Genomic DNA, 13,059 nt, shown 5'->3' with positions numbered 1-13,059 from the left:
GCTGCCCCCAGCACAGGGACTGAAACCCCGCAACAAGGTTCGCCAGGCTGCCACCCTCCAGCAGCCTCAGCAGCACCCGGACATCCCTCCACCCTGGCCTGGCTCAGCTCTGCATCGTCGTGCTGTGCTGTTGGGGTCCTCCATCCACCCAGCTCCCGCCCAGACAGCCAGGTTTTTAAGTGTCTCCTTGTTCAGTGTTGGAGCGAATGCAGCGTGTGGGGCTCTTGCTGGGGTTGGGGGTGGAACGGGTGCAGTATAGCCATAGCCAGGGGGTGGTGCTCTGCTTCTGTTGTGGCTTTTGGAGGTCTCTGTGCACTTTGTCCTTGCTCAGACCCTGTAGGGATAGGCGCGTGAGCAGGGACCCTGCTGCAGGACCCCAGCCCCTGCGGGCCACGTTGGGGCCCTGTCCCGGCATAGTCACGGCAGGGCGGGGACTTCTCTGGACTCATGCTCCCTACCTTCTTTTAATCACCCACCCACAGATGGATCTCCACATACCGGGTAAATCCACGAACATTTCTTAACCAAAGACGGCTGTGAGGGTCACTGTATATCACAGGGAGGAGATTGCAGAGGCTGGGACTGCTTCTGGCTTTGTCTTTTTACTGCATACTTCATATCTTTCCTTGAACGGGGGCTTTGTGGGCATGGGGGAGCCTTGGGGGTGGCCAGCCTGGCACCCTGCCTGCTGTGGCACTGCCCCCGCCTTGTCCTGCACTGCACAGTCCTCGATGCTAAGCTTTAATGGCCTTTAACTCCAAAAGAGGTAGGTTTGAATTCAGGAGGAGCAGAATCGGGGCCTTAGGCTCTCACTGCAATGGTGACTGTGCTGTCCAGCCTTCCCCTCTGGGCGTCCTGATCACACTCAGACCTCTAGTGCTGCCTCCTGCCCTTGGCCCTGCTCCCCACCCCTGCTAGACTCCGTCCTACCCCCTGCCTTGGGCTCGCCCGAGGTCCGCTCTTCTTGCACGGGGTACCTGGATCTCCGGCACTTGCTGTTCTCTTGGGCTGCCAAGCTTTGCTCCTCCTGCCCCCCACCCCCTCCCTTTTTAATCCAAGACGGGCTCCAGGTCCTCTGGGCTAGGAGGGATCCCATGGGCTACCCTGCATGGGGCTGCTCCGCAGGGTGCCTGTGTGCGGGATGGGGGAGGCCTGGGGGTGGAGGGGAGGGCTGTGCAGGCAGGAGGCTCTGTCGTGATCTACAGGGTGTGCGTCACCTAGCCAGCTGCTCCCGTGGTTCAGGGACCCTCCCTGCCCCTGTGGCCTCCTCTGAAGAGTGCCCCCCACCCTGCCCCATGCTGTGCCTTTCTGCCATGCAGTGTCTGCTTGCGTGACTAGCGTCGTCTGAGCCTCTCTGCCTTTCGCAAGCGCTCTGTGCGTGCCTGTGACGTTGTCAGCCTGCCTGGCGCCTCTGCCCGGGCCCAGGCCTGCTCTGTGTGCGAATCCACCCTGCCCTCTGAATAGCCACCCTCCCACATGCCCGTCGCAGCCCAAGCCGTCCACAGGGACAGGGCAGAGGGGCCTGGGGGCAGCCCGGCCCCCAACTCAAATCGTGCAATATCTCTATTCACCGCAGAGCTCTTTGCAGCTGCCGGCACGAGCAGAGGCCGAGAGCCTGCGGTCCCCTGGCTGTCCATGTGCGCGTGTGCCTGTGTATGATGCTCTGTTTCCGGGAGGAATAATCAAGCAATGAAAATTCTCTCTTGTATAAAAAACACATGTAAAGAGAATCTTTTTTCATGAATATTCTAATAAATTAATGTTAATTTTTAGCCAGTTTTCGTTGGCCTCGGACCCCCCCCCTCCACCCCCAACTGGGGCACGAGCTGCTCTCCGTCACCTACCGGACGGAGCACTGGGACTGTCAGCCAGGCCATGGCAGGCCGCTTCGTCCCCCTGGTCTATGGGAAGGTGCAGTCTGGGTGGCTGGGCCTGGTGTCTGCAGCTGGGAACGGGGCGCGCGTCCTTCACCACCCCAGCAGCATTGATGCAGCCGGACAGCCGAGAACCAGGCGCGCCGGTCTCTCCCTCCTCGCGGGCAGCCGAGCTGTGCAGGGCCAGCCCCAAGCTAGTCAGGGTCCAGGTACCGCAGTTTCCCAAGCCCTGCCTTCATGACAGCCAACGTGGGACTCACTCCTGAGCGGCTGAAGCCCCTGCCCAGCTCTGCTGCTCACAGTCTGGGCCCTGGGTGAAAAGTATTGTCCTCCGCGTGTCCTGGGGCAGCCCTAGGTCAGTCCTGGCTGCCTGAGCTGGGTCTGTGGCCAGAAAGAGGTGACAGCAGTTGCAGGGAAGACTGGGCAGGTTGGGCCCTGAATGATTTGTGTCAGCAGCCCCGAAAGCACTTGAGCAAGGGCAGGGTCCCCATGTGCCAAGTGGTCTCTGACCCCAAGCCAACTAGCCAGGGGAGGTTGGGAGACGGCAGCGGTGGCGAGGCAGGAAGAGAGGTCTTGGGTTTTGCACACAGGAGGGAAGCCAGACACAGCACCCAAGGCTCAGTCCGGATCCTACATCCTCTCCATGGCACCGCGCTGATCCGTTTGCCCTCCTCTGGCACCAGCGTTGCTGACATCGGTTGCCCCTGCATTGTTGCCTGGCCTTGGGCCCATAGGTCTAAGGCCTCCTGGCCTCACGCTTTATAATAAAGCAGGGGCTGGTACCAGAGAGCTCAGAGCAATGGTCCGGGGCAGCTGTAAGTCTCTTCTGGAGCTATCATGGGGGTAGGTACCTCCCCCAGCCCTGCCCGCTTGGGAGCTCGTTGGTCAAAGCCTCGGGGGCATCTCAGGTCAGTCCTACTTATCTCTGTGCTACAGGAGGGGGAAACTGAGTCCCAGGGTGAAACAATGGGGCTCCCCCCACCCTTGCATCAGGAGTCCTGCCCCCAGCTCGGCGCTTGCCAGAGACTGCAATGAAGAGAGGAGCGCGCTGAGGACTCTTGCATGAGGCCTTTGCAAAGGGGCACGGTTCTGGCAGCTGCCCGCAGAGAAGCAGCGCACGTCATTACCCTCCCACGGGGCTGAACTGCACAGAAGTGTCGGCTGCCCCGGGCACCGGTCCATGGGAACTCGCTCTTCCTAGCAAGTGTCAAGGCCCTTCCCAGCCCCGCCATGCGCCGTCCCTGGCAGAGGGCTGCTGGCAGGGAGCACATGTGCAGCAGTCATGGATCAGGGTGCAAATGGCTCTTAAAGAGATGCTCCGCGAGGCAGGGAGAGAACGGGCAAGCAGTGTCAACGTGCTCCTGCATTCGTTCCCCCTATGCACTGTCACCCAGCCCTGGCCTGGCCGCAGGCCCATGGGAGCAGTCGGCTTCGTCTACGTGGTCTCTGCCGGGGGGTTCGGGGTGAGGAGCATTGTAGCCGGTGGCCCCCAACCAAGGAGGGAGGTACTGTGTCCCTGCTTGGCTCCCTGGCTCCAACGCTGTCCCGCCAGGGCTTGGTGGAGCTGCAGGCACAAATGGCTCCAACAGCCGAGCCGGAGCCACAGGGCGTGTTTGGCACGGGCCGCGGGAAGGATGCAGAACCCAGGTGTTTATGAAGATAATTAGCTGTACGAGGCTGCTTCCCCGTGTGCGGCGGCTGCCGTCTGAGCCCGGGGGTGGAGGAGGTCTCGGGTGGGGGCTGACCCCGACAGGCTGCAGCCTCGGGACGCGGCTGGGTGCGAGGGCTTTCCTGGCAGGTGTGTTCCAGGGATCTTTATCCCTGTCCGCGTTTGTTACCCCCAAGTGTCATGTTTGTTGCCCCCCGGGGGGCACTCGTGGGGCAGAATGGCTCCTTGAAATAAACCATCAGTTCCTGGCCCCCGGACCCCCCCCACCCCCTTCCAGTCTCATCGCCCCAGCGTGCATCTGTCTGTGCACACACCACGGGCCTCCACTGCAGGGAACTGGAACGGCTCCGGGTGCCAGCCCAGGGCCTCAAAGTGCACGGGGCTGTACGCACAGACAAGGGAGACCTCCCCGAGAGCCTGCTCCAAGGCGCGTCTCATCCGAGATGCTCCCAGGTATGTCTAGGGGGCTACGTAGGGTCACCCCCTCATCCGAACCTCCCGAGCACCTCCATCAGGGTTTCCTGATCTGTGCCTCTGGTGAGCCACCCGCCTTGGCCCAGCCTATCGCAGAATTTCCCTGGGGCTTGTGACCCTGCTCCTCAGGTGCTGACCCCCCATTTGGGGTCATGACCCCTGCTTCAGGAGATGCAGACATGGGATGCTCTGGGGCCATGTGCCCCTAGCTCCCCCGGGACGTGCCGGCACAACCCCCCGCCCTTGACTTTCAGCCCATCTGCCCCCTGCTTCCTGCCTCTATTGCCCCTGATTAGAAACAAGCACAGAGGAGAGACAAGTGGCCGGAGGGCTGATTCCTAGAAGGGCTCCATATCTGATCCCAGCATGACTGCCTGTAGTGTCACCGGCAGGAGCACCGAGCCGGAGATGAGGTTGTGCCATCCATGTGCCATCTATGCACATGCCCTGCACCTGCACCCTGGCCAGGGGAGCCAGGCAGAGCCCTGGCCAGGTGCCCAGGGACGTGCATGGCTCAGGGAGCCCACCCCGAGACGGGGCGAGAGGAGCAGCCCATCCGCTGCGGCTAAGAGATGCTGAGCATCTTGCAGGGAAATGCATCCCACTGCCCCGCTGCACTCCTGCCTCACGGAGACCGGCTCCTCTGGGCCAGCTGCTGGAGTGGTGCACATGTACCCGCATGTCCAGAGCCCCGTACTGCTTCCCTCTCATGGGACGGAGTCTCCTCTCCCTCCTGCTGCCCCCCGAGCACCTCCTGCCCGCAAGGAGAGGCTGAGCGGACTGCGGGCACCAGCACGGAGGTGACCTGCAGCATCCAGCAGCTGAGGCCACCGAGATGCCAGCTGTGTGTGTGGGGGGGGGCTCCTCAGGGCCGGGGTGGCCAGCTCCAGGGGGAGACTGGATGCCAAGCCCCGCGCTAAGCTGGGGGGGAGGTGGCTCGTGGCAGGTCCAAGCCTTTCCCAGGCGGGCGCTGGCCCCATCCTCAGCTGTGCTGGACTTGTGAGGACCCACTACCTCGGGCAGCCCGGGGCAAAACGGGAAACTGAAGCTTGTCTCTTCCAGCTCGGCCTGTCGCCGTGAGGGACCGGGGGCTGCGGTGCACAGCTGGGCCCCAGCCCCGGGCCGAGCAGACCGCGGGGACACTGTGCGCCCTGCAGCGGGGCAGCTGCTCTGCCGTACGTGCCAGCCCTTCTGTCTGCATCTCCGGGGCACGGTCTGTCTCGGTGCCAAACGATCCCCGGCCTCCAAGGTGAGCAGGTTTGTTTGTGCTGCGCTGGCACTCGGGTTTAATCTCCATGGAAATGCTCCTCACAGGCCTGGTGCGGTGGAAACTCACACACGGTCCCTCGCCCGGGCTGTTTGCTCTGCGCCCACTAAGCTGAGATTACTCCCTGGCACTTCTGAACTCTTTCCATCCCTTGCACTTTAAAGGGCCAGCCGCTGCCCGGCCGCGGGGCTTACAACGTGCACCCAGGGCTCGGGCGGCTTGCTGGCTTTTTCTACCCGCAGCCAGACTCTGAAGCAAAGCGCTTGGCCGGGTGCCGTCGGGATCTCGGGCAGGGGCCGCTGGGGGAAGGCTCGGAGAGACGGCGCTTGCGGGTAGCCAGGACAGCTGGCAGGTGCTTGCGAGAGAGCGGGCAGGATGGCCCGTGCAGGGGAAGGAGAGAGGCGCGGCGCTGGCACAGGGTGGGAAACCTGCAGCATTTGACGCTAAGCTCCAAAAGCATCCTCCTGCCCGGGGCAGAAACATGGGGCTCGAGAAAGGCCGCCCACCTTCCTCACCCCTCTGCTGAGCGGAGTTGGGGCACCATCCCCCTTGCTCAGGAAATCCAGTGTCCTGCCCATACCTATGTCCCAGGGCCCGCGTATAGGCCCAGGCTGGGCATCTGGGAGCCCTTTCGTGGCTGGCTTTGCCTGTCGTGTGCTCTCCGGTGCAGCCATCACCGTATGGGGGAGCGTGGGGGTGCTGCCACGGGGCACCGGGTGGACTTGAACTCTCTGGACCGGCTTGGACCGCACGCATGCCCTGCGCGTGAGCCCGAGCGCTCTGTAAAGCAAAGCGTCCATGCTGCTGGCGGCCAGAGCCCGTCCTAATGGAGCCAGTAACAAAGGGTCAGCGAAATACAAATGAGGGACCTGTTGCCGTCTGCACCGCGGTCTGCCCAGTTCTAGGAGCTCGGTGCCATCGGCTTTGCCCGTCTACGGCCTGGCCTGGGTGATAGCCTGGCGCTGACCAGCCAGGCGAGGTCAGTGCCAGAGTCCAGCATTTCCCCTTTCCCTGGCGCCCGGGTTTGCAGAGGTTCCCAAACCCCCGGGAGGAGGCAGTGCGTCTGGGAGGCTGCTTTGGATTTCAAAGAACCGGGTGCATCGGGGGTTTCCAAACCAGTGCTGGGCTGCAAGCAAGGGCCGACCTGCCCGCCCTGCTCGGGGATTCTTCCAGGGCCAGGGGGACCGTCTGAGCCCGGAGTCTGGCTTCCTGGATAACACGCGTCGTTGAACGCCGTCCAGCTAAGCGGACGAGCTTGTTTGACTAGCGCTTCTCTCCCAGAAAGGCAGAGCTGCCAAACGTCAGGGGATGGAAAATCCATTGCTGAGCAGGGAAGGGCCAAAGCAAGTCTGCGGCAAAGAGGTCGTTGGATGCCCAGCCGCTCTCCCGTTTGATTACTTGGTCGACACCGGCCACAAGCGGGGTCCCCTCTGGGCTGGGCGCTGCGCAAGCGCAGGGTGCGTTCGTGCTTACCGTGAAGCGACGGCGGTCTGAATGGGCAAGCCTGACGCAGGCCTGGAAGGGAAACTGAGGCACGGAGCGGTGAAAGTAGGACTCGGTGTCTCAAGTCTCCCGTTCGGGGTCCTGTCCCGAATGCTCTGTGGGGGCCGGGGGATACGGATTTGTCCTGGGCAGCAGTGCACGGGAAGGAAGCTGGTGGGCTCCAGCGTGAGATGGGCGGTGCGAAAGGAAGTGGGAATCGTGCCCCTGCGAGAAAGGGCAGAGGTGCGTCCCCCACCTACCTGGCAGAGGAGACGCGCTGCGGGCAAGTCTCCAGGAGAGGCCAGATAGTGATGGCTGCAAGGTGGGGTTGGAGCAGACACCTGGAGGCCTTGGGGTCCATTCCCAGCTCTGCCACTGACTTCCTCGGTGACCTTGCAGTGCCCTTTTGCCGTGCCTCAGTTTCCCCACCTGGAGGATGCTTGGTAGGGCTGCAGGGTGTAGGTGACTGGAAACACACGTGTGTGACGCTCGTGACCGTGCGTGGCGGCGGAGGCGAGGGATGCCAAGGCAGAGCACTGTCAGGCAGGCCTGTCCGAGGGGCACACGGCGGCCAGCTTAGCTGGGGAAGCCAGGAATTGGGCCCCGGACCCTGGGGGCTGGCACAGCTCTGGGGTGCTTGGGTGGGCTCTGAGCAGGGACCCTGCTCCAGGAAGACTTGCGGCTGCTCCCTGACGGCGGGGGAGCCATGTCCTTGCATGACCTGGGAGCCTCCAGTGCAGGACGTCTTGCTGACTGGGTGCCAGGTCCCAGCCGGGCTGTTCACCCTGCTCCAGGGCCATCCCTGAGCGCCGCCGGCCCGGAGCACAGGGGAGCGGGGAGAAGAAGGGCACCGAGTGACGCAAGTGTCTTATGTCACTGCACCGTCTTGGCACTAATCTCATGGCAAACAGCCGGCAGGCGGAGGGGTGTGACTTTCCAGGCAGCCTGCGTGTTTGCCGTGGCCTGGATCAGTTGCCATGGGGAGGTACACAGAGGAGTGTGCAGACGGCTGGGGCTGTTCCCTCGGCCGGGCGCAGGGCGGCCTGGGATGGCTGCGGGGATGCGGCCCGGGCTGGCACGTCCCGGGGCACCCGTGCGGGGCCGGCTCGTCCCGCCCGAGGTTTGCGACTGACTTAAAGAGGAGAAGGCCTGGGCTCGTGGACCTCTGGCACAGTCTACAATCCACGTACTTGTGGAAGCACACGCACCCCCACAGGTGTGCGCATGCATGCCCAGCTGCATGTGTACCTTGCGTATACGTGCGCACACATGTGCATGCGCAGTTGTGTGGATGCATGCGCTTCTGTGTACATGCGTGTGTTTGTGTGCACGTGCACAGTTGTGTGTACATGCACGTGCATGCACACGTATGGATGCATGTGCAGTTGTGTGTACACAGGGACACTCGAGCACGCACGCAGACCCGCTGTGTTACATGCACACTCGCGTGGGTGCACAGGCTCCCTTAGCCGTGCGTCACGCTCATCGGGACGAACACACGTGCCTGTCCGTGGCTCTCTTAGACACGTGGAGGAAATCCGTGACACGCTAGGAGCTGGAGCAGCCTGAGACCAGCGCTCCAGGATGCAGGCTTCTTCCGCGGCCGCTGCCTGAATGGGGACCCCAGCTCTGGCACGGGGGACTCCACCACGCTCCACGCTGGGGCAGCACCGTGGAGGCCACAGGGTCTAGCCGTGCTGTTCCTCCCTCGAGAGGAGCAACCTTCTGGTGACTTGGAGCCAGGAGCGCGGCATCCAGGGCAGAGGATTGCAAAGTGGTGCTGGGCTGAGCGTGGCCCGATGGAGGGGCTGAGACAAGCCCAGGCTCCAGCCGCAGGCAGGTTGGCCGGTTGTTGGCCTTGGCGGGGAAGGCTGGAGAGCGGAGTCAGGGCTCCTGGGTTCTGTTGCTGACTCTGAGCTGTAAACCACAGGTCGTAAACCCCTCCCTGCCCAAGCTGGAGCTAATTGCATCCCAGGATCCTCATTTCAAGGGGTAGGGGAGGCAGCCCAATTTTCATAATGACACCTTACAGCAGAGATCTGGGGAGGAATCTGTCCTGAGCCACATACGTGGCTTGTTGTTTTGGTGCTAATTGCTGGGTTTGAGCTGGGGCAATTAAACCTTGTTCCTGCTGCACGCCAAGGTGACACTGTCCTCTACCGTGCCCCTGGGCACGGCCTCTGAGGAGCCCTTTCAGTCTGTGAAAGGGGGAAAATGCAGCCAAGCATTTGCATTTGGCAACAAACCGAAAAGCCCGGAGGGTCTGGGAAGGGCTCTTGGCCAAGAGGCGCTGGCGTGCGCTGTCCCTGCCACTGGACAGACGGGGCCACAGCCTTGCCCCGTGCTACCTTACGAGCGTCCTTGAGTCCAGGGGGCAGGGAGCCTTGTGTCCCTTGGGATGCCAGGAAGTTGTGGGGGAAAGCAGAGACTGTGAAGCTCTTGGAGGACACGGCTTGGTTTTTACCACCACTGCCATTTTTACCTGCTTCAGTGTCGCCAGTGATTGCTCTGATTCAGCAATGCATTTATGCACAAGCATATTTATCCATCTAGACTAGATTTCATGTTCCAGGTCAAATGAGCTAAATCTGTTCCAGATCCTATCGGCTGAGCGCAACTCAGTCATCCCAAAACCCCCATCGACCGAGCGGGCAGAACTCAGTCGTTCTAAACATCATGTACAGCGCAACAACCGGCGAGCATCCTCCGTCCCAGCCTCGCACCCTGGGACTTAAGATGCTCCCAAATCCAGTGGCAGGCATCCTATGTGCAGGCCCAAGCCCAGCGTCTTGGGGTTCAGATGCCCCCAGATACTCCAGGCAAGCATCATCCATCCCAGACTCTCAAGTCCGGGACTTTGGATCCTTCCTCCACTCGATCTGAGCCCACGAGAGGCCCAGAAGCGATACTTAATCCGTAGCAATACCCAGGTGCATAAAGGCAGACACTGCGATCCCCACGGCAGCACAGCGGCTCTCTGCGTGTTGATTTAATGACGCTCGGAGCTGGTTGCAAGGCTTCGTGTTTCGCACTTAGGAAAGGGCTTTGTTGGGACTGCCCCATGTTACCAGCTCCGGCCCAGGGGCAGACTCCTGCTTCTGCTGCAGTCAGTCCGTGGCAGCCACGGGCAGGAACCTGGGAGCGAGCGTCCGAGTGCAAATCCAGGCTCACAAATTTTGAATCCCTGCGTTTGGCAATTGCAGCAGGGGGAGGCGGGGAAGGACAATGCCATCAGCATCCAAGTCACTGGCAAAGCCCTGAGCTGAGGCTGTCGCCTCTCTGCACCCGCGTAGCTCTGGATGGCCAAACCCGGGGGTTCACAGCGCAGAGATCGGGACCCCCTGGTACAGCATTGGCATCGAATCACAAGAGTTTCTTGCCGTAAGCTTTGGGCTCCCCTGTTGTTGGCCTTTACCGTGCTCTGGTTTCACCATTTTGGACTTTTCCTAGTTGTCCAAGGAAAGCTGTGTCCCGAGGCCCCAGCAGCTGGGGACTGAAGAGCAGAAGCACAAGAAATACAAGAAGTCTGGAGAGACGGTGAGAATGGGTGACACGGCCCCGGTGTCAGGGGGTTGCTGCTCCAGCACACGCCTCCCTGGATAAGCCCCTCTGGCTTGTCCTCGTGCCACTCGGCCTCCGGCTCCCCCAGCATCGTTGCCAGCCTGGCTACGGAGGGATGGCAATGGCATTGCACTAGGAACTGTGGAGGGCCCGAGCCAAGCGGGCTGGCTTCCACTCCCAGCCGCCGTCTCGGCCAGCACCAGGGAGCGAACCGGGCTGCAGGCCCACGTCTCCAGCGTTTGAGCTAAAAAGCCAAGGTTTCCCTGCTGGGGCCGCAGCAGACTCACAAGTGCAGCGGAGCAGGCAGGGGCCAGGCTGGGAGGGGCAGGGCGAATCTAACGCGCGCTCTCCACCGGGCTATGCTCTCGGACCGGCAGCTCGTCCAAGGGGTTGGGTTTTGCCGACGTGCTGATCATCTCCACTCCTGGAAGATGCCTGTCGGTCGGTCCCACTAAGCATGATCTCCCACGGCCCTGGGCAGCTGGTGGCTCTGTCTGTCTACCGTGACCCGCATCCACTGCAGCATCTCGGCTCCTCCGGCATCTGCGGGGTTGCGGGGATGGCGGTGGCCTGTTTCTGTACGGTGGCACGTCCGAAAATTGGACCGGCCAGGCAGCTCCAGCTCTGCACCTGGTGCGGTGACGCTGACAGGAGCTTCGGCAGGCCGCCAGCTGGGAACAGGGAAAAGGGCTAGCGGGCCTCTGCTCCTCCCTGCCACCCTCGGCACGGAGGAGACAACGAACCCGGGCTTAGCTGCTCCGCTCTGCTCTTCTGCCTGCGTCACAGGAGTCACCTGCAAGTGGCAGGTCTTCCAGCTGTGAGCCCTGCCTGCCCCTGAGGAGCACCCCTCGCCCACCAGATTGTCTCTGGGACCCTCGGAGCCACCCCGCTCTGATGGAAAGGCTATAGGGGGCACGCACCGGTGGCATCCGGGCAGGAAGGAGAGCAGAGCTGTTCTGGACCACGTTGGCACTGCCAGCCCCTGCCCCAGCCTGCTGCGGACCCCTCTGGCAACCTCTGTCCCTCTTGACTTTGCTTAGGATGGGAGGGGAGCCTCGCAGGCAGGAGGAAGGGCGGCAGGATTTGGCCCAGGGAGCCGAGGCTACAGCGCAGCAGGGGTCTCCACCTCCTTTTGGGATGTGTGATCCCGTTGCAAGGGCCTGAGTGGGAGCTGGTTCATCGTGGAGGGGAAAGGGGGGAAGGGGCATGGCCAGGGCAGGAGAGGAAGAGGGTGCAAGCAGTGGTGCTTGCACAGGGCAGGTGAAAGGGGGTGGCACAAGGGCCCCGTCACTAGGGACACTGAGCACCTGTCCCCCCCCCGGCACGAGTGTGCAGACAGGGCTCCTCCGGCCCAACGCCGAGGGGGTAACGGGGCAGGTGGCTGGTTCAAAGCCACTGCAACGCATTTTCAAGGTGAACCAGCCTTGAATGTGCTGCCTAATCAGCAAGTGTTGCTGAGACAAAAGGGTAGAGATTAGTAATTAAACCTCCCCATCAAATATTTACCTGGCAGACTCCACTTGCTGGCTGCCTTTATAAGCAAACAGGCCCACTACTCATTCATTTGGCTTAAGGTAATGCTGGAAAAACAAACTAATCATTAACTGCTCCATAAATGCCATTCCCCCTTAGCCACATTTGTGATATTCGCTCCAAGCAGCTTCCTGGGCTCTAGTGGCCCCGGCAGAGCATCCTTGGGAGGCTGCTGAGGGGGTGAGGAGTGGTGGCCCTGGAGCTAAATCCCCCCCAGCTGCTCCCCGCCAGGCTGGAGGCAGAGGAGGTGACTCTGGGGTGGGTGCTGAGTTGGGCTCTAGCTGCTGTCCGCCAGAGCAGGTCTCAGCTCCTCCCGGGGGGATACCTAGGGTCTCAGATTGAAGCTCACTCCCGTGCAGCCAGTGGTTTGATCACTCAGCTGAAGCCAGACCTTGCAGCTGTTTTGTGGAGGGGACCGATGCTGCCTGCATCGGTCCCCCCGAGGTTCCCCTGCTAAAGAGGCTCGCGCTAGGCAACGAGGCGCTGGTTGGGACGAAGCAGACGTGTGTCCGGCACTTTGCTTCTCATGTGTTTCCTGAACACCGGGTTGTGCCGGGGATCAGCAGAACTGGCAAAGCAATCGCTCTGCGTGGGGGAAAGGAGCAGTGACACGCTCGAGAAGAGCTGAGCCTGCAACTGTAGACGACCGAGGAGAAGCAGAAGGAGCTCAAAGAGCGCTTCACAGGATCGGCAAGCAGGGCATGCCAGCGAGATGGGAGGCGTTCACCTCACCTTTGACCGGAGCTGGCTCTGAAACACTTGGCACGTGCAATAGTCTGTTAACGCACGGGCATAGGAGCCTTAACTACGACTCCTGATCTGGGCCTGAAGAGTGACCTGCAGTTTGCATGGGACAGCCACAGCACCAGAAGACCCACAATTAATGTGTCAAATAAGCAAAGCTATGCGGTGTAAAATGAGGTTTATCGAGGGAAAACTGTGCTCTGACCACATAGACATGATTTAAAATCCATAGCACTGCAGGAAAAGACCTAAGGCATGTGGAGCTGAATACAAATAAGGGAGAGATTTTTGACCTGGAAATGTGTGTTCTAAAGACTTTGAGAGAAGTGCAGGATCTAAAGCTGGGCGTTGCTCAGACCAATCTGAGTAAAACAAACCTAGCTGGGCAGTGATTGCTAGAGCTACAGATCGGCAGGAAACGTTGCAGAAAGCGATGAAGGGTATCACCATAGGAT

The 13,059-nt window shown here is 61.4% G+C and overlaps 1 protein-coding gene across 2 annotated transcripts in view; it reads left to right on the top strand.

Annotated features, from left to right (window-relative positions):
• Positions 1–1,772, top strand: part of SLC9A1 (solute carrier family 9 member A1) — a 56,404-nt gene extending 54,632 nt beyond the window's left edge. For both annotated transcript variants that reach the window (XM_019512495.1, XM_019512494.1), the window contains exon 14: positions 38–1,772. The gene's annotated coding sequence lies outside the window, so the exon portion shown is untranslated. The remainder of the gene's footprint in view (positions 1–37) is intronic.
• Positions 1,773–13,059: the final 11,287 nt, after the last annotated feature.

The sequence above is a fragment of the Gavialis gangeticus genome, unplaced genomic scaffold (assembly GCF_001723915.1).
Source record: "Gavialis gangeticus isolate Ggan-Ray unplaced genomic scaffold, GavGan_comp1, whole genome shotgun sequence".
Lineage (NCBI taxonomy): Eukaryota > Metazoa > Chordata > Crocodylia > Gavialidae > Gavialis > Gavialis gangeticus.
The sequence above is the reverse complement of the archived record's forward strand: the minus strand, read 5'-3'. Positions and strand labels throughout refer to the sequence as shown.